Source organism: Amphibalanus amphitrite, unplaced genomic scaffold, assembly GCF_019059575.1.
Source record: "Amphibalanus amphitrite isolate SeventyFive unplaced genomic scaffold, NRLGWU_Aamphi_draft 000157F_arrow, whole genome shotgun sequence".
NCBI lineage: Eukaryota > Metazoa > Arthropoda > Thecostraca > Balanomorpha > Balanidae > Amphibalanus > Amphibalanus amphitrite.
Window position 1 is genome coordinate 308,020 of NW_024881652.1, and position 12,898 is coordinate 320,917.

A 12,898-nucleotide genomic window follows, 5' to 3' on the forward strand; every position below is an offset into this window, starting at 1 on the left:
CCCCCCTGTGGTTTTTCTTAAATAGCGAGAAAACGGCGGCGCGCAGCGCCGCCAAATTTTGGGTACCTTACCGGGCATCAATTTGACACCTTCACACAAAATTTCAAGTCACAGGTCACCTCAGGTCAGGAGTTATTGAGGTCAAACTGAGGTCATGTTCGAGCAAAAATGAGCAAAAAACATGACATTTTGAAACGCTCACCAATTCTACAGTTAACAAGCAATTTTAAAGTTCTTTATGTGGTTGTGTAGAGAAAAGACGGCGCTACAAAACTGCTATCTCGGATTTTCGAAATTTTGGGAGTTTGACCCCCAAAAATCAAAAAAATTGATTTTTTTAGAAAAACTCAAAAATTTTCCAAAAATTTTTCGAATTTCGAAAAAACCGGAATATATGTGATAGTCCCTGCGCTCTTCGATATACATACCAAATTTTAGATCGATATCTCTTTTTTTGGCCAAGTTATAGCGAAAAAACTGTTAAAAATTGATGACGTCAAATTTTTGAACTCAATTTTTAGCAATTCTAGACCTCGTAGCGCAAAACGGAGACCACCATTGAACTCCCCGTGACGAGCTGCATCGAATCGATACCCATTTTATGCAAAAATATCAACTTTGAAATTTGACCTAATTTGACCTGACCTTGACCTGACCTTGACCAAAACGTGACCTAAGCTGGCCCTGAAGTCTGTCTGACCCACATAATCGCATTTGTCATGTAAAATGGACCATAAAACATGTATCACACGACACTTTCATATTGTGACCCCCCCAGTGACCTGACCTCTGTGACCTGACCTGGTATCAGTGGCCTCAAATAGCAATATATGTGTTTGAAGAACATTTCTCCATCGATGATTTTCAATGAAATGCATTTTACTCGATTTTACAACGCATTTCTTGAAATGCCTGTAAACGGTGAAAATTCGACCTTTGACCTGACCTGTGACGTCATCGGTTTGACCGAGGTCAATGAAATTGGGTCACAAGGTAGTTCCCCGCTGGGGCTATCCAACACCGTTTACCGCTTGTCGCTATGTTGCGTGGTTCTCGAGATCTGAGGGGGGGCCAAAATGGCCCCCCCCCATCAGACCGCGTTGCTCGGCAGACCCCATCTGGGCGCGGGTTAAGGAATGGGAGGAGAGATAATAATAACCTATTATCCTTGATCACACTGAAATACGAACCCAACTCTACTTAACAAAAAGGTCCCACTCTCAAACAACAGCACCCGTCCTAGCTGAGGGTTATCTCCCACCGGATATACATGCCAGTCATACGTTCATTTGCCCGTCACCTCTCATTTCTGTCATACGCCCAGCCATACCTGATAAATTGTCAGAGTTAACCATCTCTGATCCCTCCCCCTTTGCCTAACTTCCCCCGGTGGTGCTAAGGCGTGCGCAAGTCGTAATTTAGTCATTGACCTTAGATTTTATTAACCGTTATCCCTTCATAACCACAATGCTCCGTACATCAAACGAACGCTTCATCATGCTCACGCTACACAATTAGAGATACGACCCACCACAGATTTCGGCACTCGGCCCTCGCGTTACGTGACTTATTGCGGTCCGTCTCATCACCATGTCGAACTACCTACACAAAAAAAACATAAATGTCCTTCGGCCAGCGGTTCCGAGACTACGGCTCGCAGGACACTGTGTAGTCCGGTTTCCGCGGGGGACTTATCTGAAATTTGAGACCGGGGCTGGGTAACTAAGGTCCGTCCGGGCTGCCTGCATCGTCTCCGTATAGCCGCGGTTTTCGGGCCAGCCCCCGGCGACCGAAAGGGATTAGTCGTTCGTCGGCTTTACACGAATCCATGACTACCAGTTATGCCAAATTGCCTATAAGAAAACGAAAACTAAGCGTACCACGGCCCGCGGTGGGCTTATCTAAACTTTGAAACCGGGCTGGGTAACTAGGTCCGTCCGGGCTGCCTGCATCGTCTCCGTATAGCCACGGCTTTTGAAACAGCACCGGCGACCGAACGGGTTAGCCTCCGTTGGCTTCACACAATCCACGACTACCAGCGTTATAGGTGCCCGAAGCCCTATCTATCCGTTGCTGGTAGTTAAGCTGTCGTCACAGACCTATCCGAAATGACCGCTGCACGGCCGGAGTAAATCGACTAACAGCGGGGTGGCCAGTACCGACTTACCGCGATCACCCGACTCGCATGCTTTGGTATTTAATGTTCACCCCCGTCCTGCAGCATCACACGTTTCTTCGCGGGACATTACTTAACCGGCGGCATACGTCTCCTCGCTGGGACGCCTGGGGTCCTAACCATCTCCGAAACTACCTACGTCGCTTATCGAATGTCATCCTGCGCTGATCACTCAATGGACCGATAGCGGACCTAACCTATCTTTTAAAACCGGGCGGGGTCACTAGGTCCCTCCGGGCTGCCTGCATCGTCTCCGTATAGCCACGGCTTTATGGGGCCCGCGCCGGCAACCGAACGGATTAGCCTTCGTCGGCTATGCACTCATCCTCAATAATCGATCCTCAACTCGCTCTCATCCCTTCCCTTCACTTCGCGACTTATTGCACGTATCCAGGGCTTACCCAAGCGAGGCCTACTATTTAAGTGGGGTCTATCCGAGCTGAGCTTCATTCAGGAAATCCGATTCCTCTACGTGTACAGTCTTCTTTCATTTCACTCGCTTCTCATCTCCCTCCTAACCCGTAGCCGCGTCGGTGGACTCTCCACGCACAGGGGCGTGACGTGCATTATCTGTCCCCTTTGAGTCCCTTATTCATCTTAGGTGCGGGTTGACTTAAGTGGGGAGGATTTACTGAGACTCTAGCTCGAACTGACAACTCGTCTTTCTCGTTCTCGTCCTCCACCGTCACCCCTTTTTTCAAAGTTAAGCCACCGACCAGTGCGGACCGGGCTGAGCGGAAATCCCTTAGTTGAGGCCGTTCTGGGTTGGAAAATGGGAACGTATGACCCGGCCAGTGCTGACCAGACGATGATAAGCAGCTCCTGTGCGGGCGCTGTTAGGCAGGAGGATAAACAGCTCCTGTGCGGGCGCTGCGTTGGTCTTAGGACAGGAGGATAAGCAGCGCCTGTGCGGGCGCCACGTTTGTTAGGCAGGAGGATAAACAGCTCCTGTGCGGGCGCTGCGTTGGTCTTAGGACAGGAGGATAAGCAGCGCCTGTGCGGGCGCTGTTAGGCAGGAGAATGAACAGCTCCTGTGCGGGCGCTGTTAGGCAGGAGAATGAACAGCTCCTGTGCGGGCGCTGTTAGGCAGGAGAATGAACAGCTCCTGTGCGGGCGCTGTTAGGCAGAAGAGTGAACCGGCCAGCACTGACCAGACGACAACAAGGGGTGGAATCGGTTCAGATGTTTGAGGCCAGCCTGGCCACTCCCGTGGTCTCCGAAACGTGTATAGTTCTGGTCGTCCCGTACGCTGTACTACCAAACCACTGAGCCAATCACTGACGGCCGCGCCGGCCGGCTCCACCCACCTTGAGCGGGATCGGGCCCCACGGGCTCGATAAACTACCTGGGCCCTATCGGATTTGGATGTCCCTTGAGAACCAGGCAGACGAGAAGAAGAACTGTTCTGTTACCAAATACTATTGCGAATTAAATACCTCAAGACCACTTCCTCTCCCGCAACGACTTCCTCTCCGGCTGTGTAGATGGCATATGGGCTGTGACATTTCACTCTCCGGTCCTTTCCTTTCACCACTCCTTACACTCGTATTACAATATATACAAGTCCCATTTATTGACATTTTCTGACACAATGCTTTAAAATCCTGTACATGTCAAACTTAAAAGAAACGTTCTGGGACCCGGCCGTCCAGCAACTGAGTCTCACACGCCGCACGGTGCGGTGCACAGCCGCCCGTCCCTTTCCCGACTCCCCACGGAGCATAATCCCCTCCATCCGCCTTAATCACCACGGGGCGCCGGACGAGGGTCCATTCCACGTCGGCACGCGTCTCGCACCACGCCCATAGTTTAATAATTGACCGAAATCGGATTGTTAAATTAAGCTACCTAGACTGAAGGTTCTCAAAATAAATTGAACTACCTAAACTGAATGGCGCCTTAATCACCACGGGGCGCCGGACGAGGGTTCATTCCACGTCGGCACGCGTCTCGCACCACGCCCATAGTTAAATAATTGACCGAAATCGGATTGTTAAATTAAGCTACCTAGACTGAAGGTTCTCAAAATAAATTGAACTACCTTAACTGAATGGCCTAATTTATGGCGCAATGACACAAAAAAAGGAAACATAATGTGGCTCACATAGCAGTAACGAAGGGGGGGGGGGTGATTATTTGAAGGATTTAGGGACTAGGTGCGTGCCCGTGATCACCGTGACCTTACTTGAGATGGAGTCGCTGACATGATGGCCGTGTCCGTCCAGCGCCCGGCCAGGCGGCCGGAGCCGCCGCCGGCGCCGTGATGCCAGCCGCTGGTGTCTCGTGGGCTGTCCACGATGTCAGATGTGAGCCGAGAGCGAAGAGCGGCGTCGAATGCGTCGTCCGAGGGAGTGCCAGAGAGAGCGTTCCAGTTCCGTTTCATCAACTTATACTTTTGATGACGTCATACTTCAGAGGGCCGGGCAGCATCTCCTTGTCCAATCTTCGTCCTCCATTCTCAGAAAGTGCGTTTGGCTCCGCCTTCAAACGTTCGTGATTTGCTGAAGTTCGGCACCCCCGGCCATGGCAGTCGCACCCTTTCACGCAGCGATCGGATGGAACTCGCCGCCGGCGATTTGCGCCGCCTGAGGCGCCAGGTGGCGGCCGGCTCTGCGCCCTCCTTTCTTGTTTTCAGTCCTGCGCTCCCCCCTGTTTTGAATGTCTCCGGCCAGGTGTCCTTCTTCCATGGCGGTGACCGAGTTCCATTTCATCCTGTTTTCGTACAAACCGGGTCGGTCCTTGCTCCCCTTTCTTGTTTTGGTTCAAATCAGGGCCGGTCTGCACTCCCCTCTCCTTGTTCTTCTCTTCTGGCGGGGTGCCGAGCGTGGGACAGAGTCTTGTTTTCCAACGGCTAAACTGATAAATGGCTCGACACCAGCAGGATAGTGCGTTTCGGTATGCTATTTGTTGGCTTCAGATCCGGGTTCTCATGAAGTGGGGTGGTCATCTATAGAGGACCCCTGTTTGTCAGAGCCGACTGCGCCGTCTGTGTGGACGCCAGCTGGGACGGAGAGAGGGTATCACAGCCGATTTAGCCGGCTGACCGTGTCTGTGCGGCGCTCGCAGATGGCCGTGTTTTTTGCTTGTGGCACAGCTTGCAGTTCAGCATGAAAGATGAAAAAAATGTAACGCATCTGCGTTACATTTTCAGACCTCTTTTTATAGTCGCGCCCCGCGACTAAACGTTTGAGAGCCCGCTTCTGCCGTGCTATTTGGTGCCGTTTCGTCGTGTTTCTTGGTGACTTCTTTGACGAGAGCGGGTGGCCGTCTTCTAATGGATTGGTAGCTATTTCAACAGGAGTGTTCGGTTGGGGAGGATGGTGTAATACGAGCTTGGATGATTGGGACATAAGGAGTGCGGGTTTTTGTGTCATTGCACGGTATTTCAGGCCATCCTTACATTTCCAGAATTAAAAACATTCACGTACTATCCCGTAAAACACCACCAACTACACATCAAATAATTTGCGCGCAAAACAATGGAAATTGAATGAAATCATTGAAATAATTAACACATGACAATACAAAATAACATTGGTACATTTGGTTACTATAATTCAGATCAAATTAGCGATAACATACCGGTGCAGATCGTGATATGCCAAAGAAGTGAGCCCGGCACCTGATGGTGGCTCCATGAGCCACGACAGCTCCGGTCCGGGATGGCCGCGATGACGGACTGGCGGTCGTCCGCGATTTGGTCTCGAATCGGCCGGCTGCTGCTGTAGTCGTGTCCCAGTTCCGGATTTCCCCAGTCTCGTAGTTGCAGTCGTAGTTCGTCATTGCTGCCGATTGCGGCCGCCCTGGTGAACTGTCCGGCTTTGCTGCGATCGGGTCCAGAACTGGTCGCCTGTGGCTGGAACGTGGCTCCATCGTGTTCTTAGTTGTCACCACTGATCTGGCGGCCGCCGAGGTTGCGTTCTGGTGCGAACTGCCGGTGATGGAACGGCTGTCACATCCAGTGGCAGACTCGGCTACTGGCTACACTGTAGCCTTTCCGACGATTTTGCGGCTGTTGTAGGTGGGCCACAGCTCTGGCCTTCGCCGGCCTCCCAGTTGGTCTGGTTGTCACGGAAGTAGTAACCCAGCTTGACTGTCGACGCTGGAGCGGATGCAGTCGATGAAGCAGCTGTTGTCCCTGCAGTCTGCTCATGGTTGTTTGGCCGTGACTATGTACTGGCCCCGTGCAGGTCTCGTGGGTCGATCTTGAAGTGTGGGAAGTGGGGACCGCCTGCATTTGATGTAATGCCAGGTAACACCTCCCAGTGCAACGGGCGGCCCCGAAATGGGCTCGCAGGCTGATCCGGTCCATTACGGTTGTCTATTTCGCTCGAAACAGGCAGCATTCAGATCCGTCCGAATTGTCTTATCTAATGACGCTCTATAGTTGTAGTAGTCGTCACCACCACCCCAGTTGCTGCCTGATTTTGTTGACATAAATTGGTTATCAGTTTCTCCTCCTCCTGCTTCCGGTCTCTGTTGTTATTTGTTTCAGGCGTTGTCTTCATTTTGAGTTCCCTCGGGCACTGGCTATCAGTATCAGCCAGTCGCTGTTGATGACTAGCTTTTTTCTGTTCTTCTGTCGGCATCTCTTCTTCTCTCCGCTGCACGTTTGCTCTTCCAACTGGCTTCGTGATGTTATAGTTCTTCAATCATTTGCATTTTGCTCTTCTCAGCTGTCGTTTCCTTTCTGTGATTGCATGTTTCTATTGCCATGTAGTATCAACGTCGTTTCCATCGGTATACTACTTCAATGTCTTCTTTCTTGCCGTCACTCGGTTGTGTGTTGTCCTTCTTGTTCTTCTATCGCGTGTTTACTCTCCCAACTTGATTCGTGATGTCATTATTCTCAAATCATTTGCATATTGTCTTCCCAGCTGTTAATTTATTTCTGTGATTTCGTGTCTGCACTGTAATTCAGTATCAGTGGCACCGTTTTCATCGGTCTCCTCATTCAATATCTTCTCTTCCCGCCGTCAATCTCCGTTGTGTGCCCTCCTTCTTTCACCTTATTGTTCACATTGCTTCAATAACAATCTCGATCATCTTCAATCTGTGCCGTCACCTTTATTTCAATATCATACGTTCTATTTGTCATTCTTGCCTTCTTCAGCCCTGATTTCATTCCACAACATTCAATATCTTCATAGCGTCGCGCTCAGTCGTATCTTCAGTATGTACATCGGGTTCGGTAACACGTGACAGCCTGTTCTGTAACGGGGTTTCCCGTCGGGAAAAACGGCTCGTGGACGGTTGCCGATCTCCTGTCAGTTCTCTCCAGAGGCGGGTCAGTCCACGGGTCACACATAGGTTACTGCACCTTTTTGGTATAGGATGGGTACAATCTCTTAAAAATTGGGTTAAAATGGCATCCTCGGTGTGATTACTCTAACTTTGGATCACGGGATTTCACTCAAGGTTAGGGTTCGCTAGATGTGAGCCACATAAATTTAGTTAGCGATACCTGTAGCCAAAAAAAAAAAAAAAACTATACTAAGCCCGCTCGCCCGTCACTTAAAATTGATTCTCGAGTTACCCTTATCACTTCATGATATATACACCCTCCAGCAATCCACGCTTTCTGATTTCAATCAAATCAATTTAACCCGAGTAACGCTGCACTGAGTGACCAGCTCCCACTGCATCTAGCTCAGACAAGTTTTCTCACTCACGCTCGCATTTCCTCTGAAATTTTAGCTTTGGGTTCGGCAATGCACGTCCGTCCACCGACTTCATGTTTCTTTTGATTGATCCTACCCCACGTTGGGTGCGCCAAATCTGTAGCGGGGTTTCGCGGCGTTGCGGGGCTAACCGGGCAGTGTCTTGCGGGAGTGAGATGAGAGAGCAAGAAAAATAGGGAGAGCTCCGACGGTGCGCTCCTAGAAGCCCTTCTCAGTGTCCAGCCCCTCGCGAACCCGTTCCGACTCTGACTCTATCTTTCCGGGGCGATCAATCATCGGAAAACACATAGGCCAGGGTTAAGGAATGGGAGGAGAGATAATAATAACCTATTATCCTTGATCACACTGAAATACGAACCCAACTCTACTTAACAAAAAGGTCCCACTCTCAAACAACAGCACCCGTCCTAGCTGAGGGTTATCTCCCGCCGGATATACATGCCAGTCATACGTTCATTTGCCCGTCACCTCTCATTTCTGTCATACGCCCAGCCATACCTGATAAATTGTCAGAGTTAACCATCTCTGATCCCTCCCCCTTTGCCTAACTTCCCCCGGTGGTGCTAAGGCGTGCGCAAGTCGTAATTTAGTCATTGACCTTAGATTTTATTAACCGTTATCCCTTCATAACCACAATGCTCCGTACATCAAACGAACGCTTCATCATGCTCACGCTACACAATTAGAGATACGACCCACCACAGATTTCGGCACTCGGCCCTCGCGTTACGTGACTTATTGCGGTCCGTCTCATCACCATGTCGAACTACCTACACAAAAAAAAAACATAAATGTCCTTCGGCCAGCGGTTCCGAGACTACGGCTCGCAGGACACTGTGTAGTCCGGTTTCCGCGGGGGACTTATCTGAAATTTGAGACCGGGGCTGGGTAACTAAGGTCCGTCCGGGCTGCCTGCATCGTCTCCGTATAGCCGCGGTTTTCGGGCCAGCCCCCGGCGACCGAAAGGGATTAGTCGTTCGTCGGCTTTACACGAATCCATGACTACCAGTTATGCCAAATTGCCTATAAGAAAACGAAAACTAAGCGTACCACGGCCCGCGGTGGGCTTATCTAAACTTTGAAACCGGGCTGGGTAACTAGGTCCGTCCGGGCTGCCTGCATCGTCTCCGTATAGCCACGGCTTTTGAAACAGCACCGGCGACCGAACGGGTTAGCCTCCGTTGGCTTCACACAATCCACGACTACCAGCGTTATAGGTGCCCGAAGCCCTATCTATCCGTTGCTGGTAGTTAAGCTGTCGTCACAGACCTATCCGAAATGACCGCTGCACGGCCGGAGTAAATCGACTAACAGCGGGGTGGCCAGTACCGACTTACCGCGATCACCCGACTCGCATGCTTTGGTATTTAATGTTCACCCCCGTCCTGCAGCATCACACGTTTCTTCGCGGGACATTACTTAACCGGCGGCATACGTCTCCTCGCTGGGACGCCTGGGGTCCTAACCATCTCCGAAACTACCTACGTCGCTTATCGAATGTCATCCTGCGCTGATCACTCAATGGACCGATAGCGGACCTAACCTATCTTTTAACCCGCGCCCTGCTGGGGGGGGGTGTTTGAACACCCCCCCCTGTGGTTTTTCGCGAATATCTCAAAAACGGCGGCGCGGAGCGCCGCCGTTTTTGGTACACCTTATCATACATCAATTCTACACATGTTGTGAAAATTTCAGACCAAGGTCATTCAAGGTCAGGTCACCAGGTCACTCGAAGTGACCTCACCTCATAAAAAGTTTCAATGTCCGTCATAGCTACACCGAGTGACCGATCGCTTTGAAACTTTCAGCGATTGCTAAGAGCATTAGCATGTACAAAATGTATATCTCAGAATTTTGATATCGATGACCTAAGGTCAGGTCAATTTTGCGACCTCACCATTATAAGTCAATGGGAGAAAATTGAAATGCGCCTGTTTTGGACGAAAGACATTATAAACACTCCCAAACACTGAATTACACGTGGTTTAGACACACTGAACATGAAAATGGTGTCTGTGACCCCTGTTTATGCCCTGAGGTCATCTTAGGTCACGAATGGTATCTAACAGTTTTTCGCAAATAACTTTTGATAGAGGCATGCTAGAGCGATGAAAACGCCTTAGATGTGTTCAGCTCGACGATACGGATCGACTGATATGCAACATGACCCTTTCCGGTCAGGTCATGACCTTGACCTGAGGTCAAATTTTCAAGTTGACCTTTCAAGGTCAAATTATAGTTCGTTCGATGCGTCTTGACGAGAGGAACACGATGCCGGTAAAAGTAAGCTCGTACAATGCTTGGATCAAAAGTTATTGCAGAAAAACTGTTTCCGAAAAAATCGGCTATTTTTGTAGTTTTTGCCCCCTGCAGGCAAAACCGTTGACGTTAGGTCAAATCTGAGAAAATTACTCAGAAAGGGCGTTAATAGGGCTATCAAATGCGCTTTTCCGCGGCGCTGTAGCTCTATTGGTTCCCGAGTTATGCGTTGGCTTCTTGGAAATTTTCGACATTCGACCTGGAAATCGGCGAAAATTTGCCTTCAATGACCTCTGGTGACCTGACCTTTGACCTGACCAAAAAATTGACCGAAGTAATTTCCTCATTATTTTTGACGCTCTTTCGAACGCCGCCTTCCGCGTATCGCTACGTGGCCCAGGAGCCGAGTTAGAAGGGGGGGTGTTCAAACACCCCCCCCCAGCAGGGCGTGGAAATCCAGGACCCCCAGCCGGGCGCGGGTTAAAACCGGGCGGGGTCACTAGGTCCCTCCGGGCTGCCTGCATCGTCTCCGTATAGCCACGGCTTTATGGGGCCCGCGCCGGCAACCGAACGGATTAGCCTTCGTCGGCTATGCACTCATCCTCAATAATCGATCCTCAACTCGCTCTCATCCCTTCCCTTCACTTCGCGACTTATTGCACGTATCCAGGGCTTACCCAAGCGAGGCCTACTATTTAAGTGGGGTCTATCCGAGCTGAGCTTCATTCAGGAAATCCGATTCCTCTACGTGTACAGTCTTCTTTCATTTCACTCGCTTCTCATCTCCCTCCTAACCCGTAGCCGCGTCGGTGGACTCTCCACGCACAGGGGCGTGACGTGCATTATCTGTCCCCTTTGAGTCCCTTATTCATCTTAGGTGCGGGTTGACTTAAGTGGGGAGGATTTACTGAGACTCTAGCTCGAACTGACAACTCGTCTTTCTCGTTCTCGTCCTCCACCGTCACCCCTTTTTTCAAAGTTAAGCCACCGACCAGTGCGGACCGGGCTGAGCGGAAATCCCTTAGTTGAGGCCGTTCTGGGTTGGAAAATGGGAACGTATGACCCGGCCAGTGCTGACCAGACGATGATAAGCAGCTCCTGTGCGGGCGCTGTTAGGCAGGAGGATGAACAGCTCCTGTGCGGGCGCTGCGTTGGTCTTAGGACAGGAGGATAAGCAGCACCTGTGCGGGCGCTGTTAGGCAGGAGAATGAACAGCTCCTGTGCGGGCGCTGTTAGGCAGGAGAATGAACAGCTCCTGTGCGGGCGCTGTTAGGCAGGAGAATGAACAGCTCCTGTGCGGGCGCTGCGTTGGTCTTAGGACAGGAGGATAAGCAGCGCCTGTGCGGGCGCCACGTTTGTTAGGCAGGAGGATAAACAGCTCCTGTGCGGGCGCTGCGTTGGTCTTAGGACAGGAGGATAAGCAGCGCCTGTGCGGGCGCCACGTTTGTTAGGCAGGAGGATAAACAGCTCCTGTGCGGGCGCTGCGTTGGTCTTAGGACAGGAGGATAAGCAGCGCCTGTGCGGGCGCCACGTTTGTTAGGCAGGAGGATAAACAGCTCCTGTGCGGGCGCTGCGTTGGTCTTAGGACAGGAGGATAAGCAGCGCCTGTGCGGGCGCTGTTAGGCAGGAGAATGAACAGCTCCTGTGCGGGCGCTGTTAGGCAGGAGAATGAACAGCTCCTGTGCGGGCGCTGTTAGGCAGGAGAATGAACAGCTCCTGTGCGGGCGCTGTTAGGCAGAAGAGTGAACCGGCCAGCACTGACCAGACGACAACAAGGGGTGGAATCGGTTCAGATGTTTGAGGCCAGCCTGGCCACTCCCGTGGTCTCCGAAACGTGTATAGTTCTGGTCGTCCCGTACGCTGTACTACCAAACCACTGAGCCAATCACTGACGGCCGCGCCGGCCGGCTCCACCCACCTTGAGCGGGATCGGGCCCCACGGGCTCGATAAACTACCTGGGCCCTATCGGATTTGGATGTCCCTTGAGAACCAGGCAGACGAGAAGAAGAACTGTTCTGTTACCAAATACTATTGCGAATTAAATACCTCAAGACCACTTCCTCTCCCGCAACGACTTCCTCTCCGGCTGTGTAGATGGCATATGGGCTGTGACATTTCACTCTCCGGTCCTTTCCTTTCACCACTCCTTACACTCGTATTACAATATATACAAGTCCCATTTATTGACATTTTCTGACACAATGCTTTAAAATCCTGTACATGTCAAACTTAAAAGAAACGTTCTGGGACCCGGCCGTCCAGCAACTGAGTCTCACACGCCGCACGGTGCGGTGCACAGCCGCCCGTCCCTTTCCCGACTCCCCACGGAGCATAATCCCCTCCATCCGCCTTAATCACCACGGGGCGCCGGACGAGGGTCCATTCCACGTCGGCACGCGTCTCGCACCACGCCCATAGTTTAATAATTGACCGAAATCGGATTGTTAAATTAAGCTACCTAGACTGAAGGTTCTCAAAATAAATTGAACTACCTAAACTGAATGGCGCCTTAATCACCACGGGGCGCCGGACGAGGGTTCATTCCACGTCGGCACGCGTCTCGCACCACGCCCATAGTTAAATAATTGACCGAAATCGGATTGTTAAATTAAGCTACCTAGACTGAAGGTTCTCAAAATAAATTGAACTACCTTAACTGAATGGCCTAATTTATGGCGCAATGACACAAAAAAAGGAAACATAATGTGGCTCACATAGCAGTAACGAAGGGGGGGGGGGGTGATTATTTGAAGGATTTAGGGACTAGGTGCGTGCCCGTGA

The 12,898-nt window shown here is 51.0% G+C and overlaps 1 protein-coding gene across 1 annotated transcript in view; it reads left to right on the forward strand.

The window, feature by feature from the left end:
- LOC122383169 overlaps positions 1–12,898 on the forward strand; it is a 164,754-nt gene that overhangs the window by 83,928 nt on the left and 67,928 nt on the right. The gene's annotated exons all lie outside the window — the stretch shown is intronic.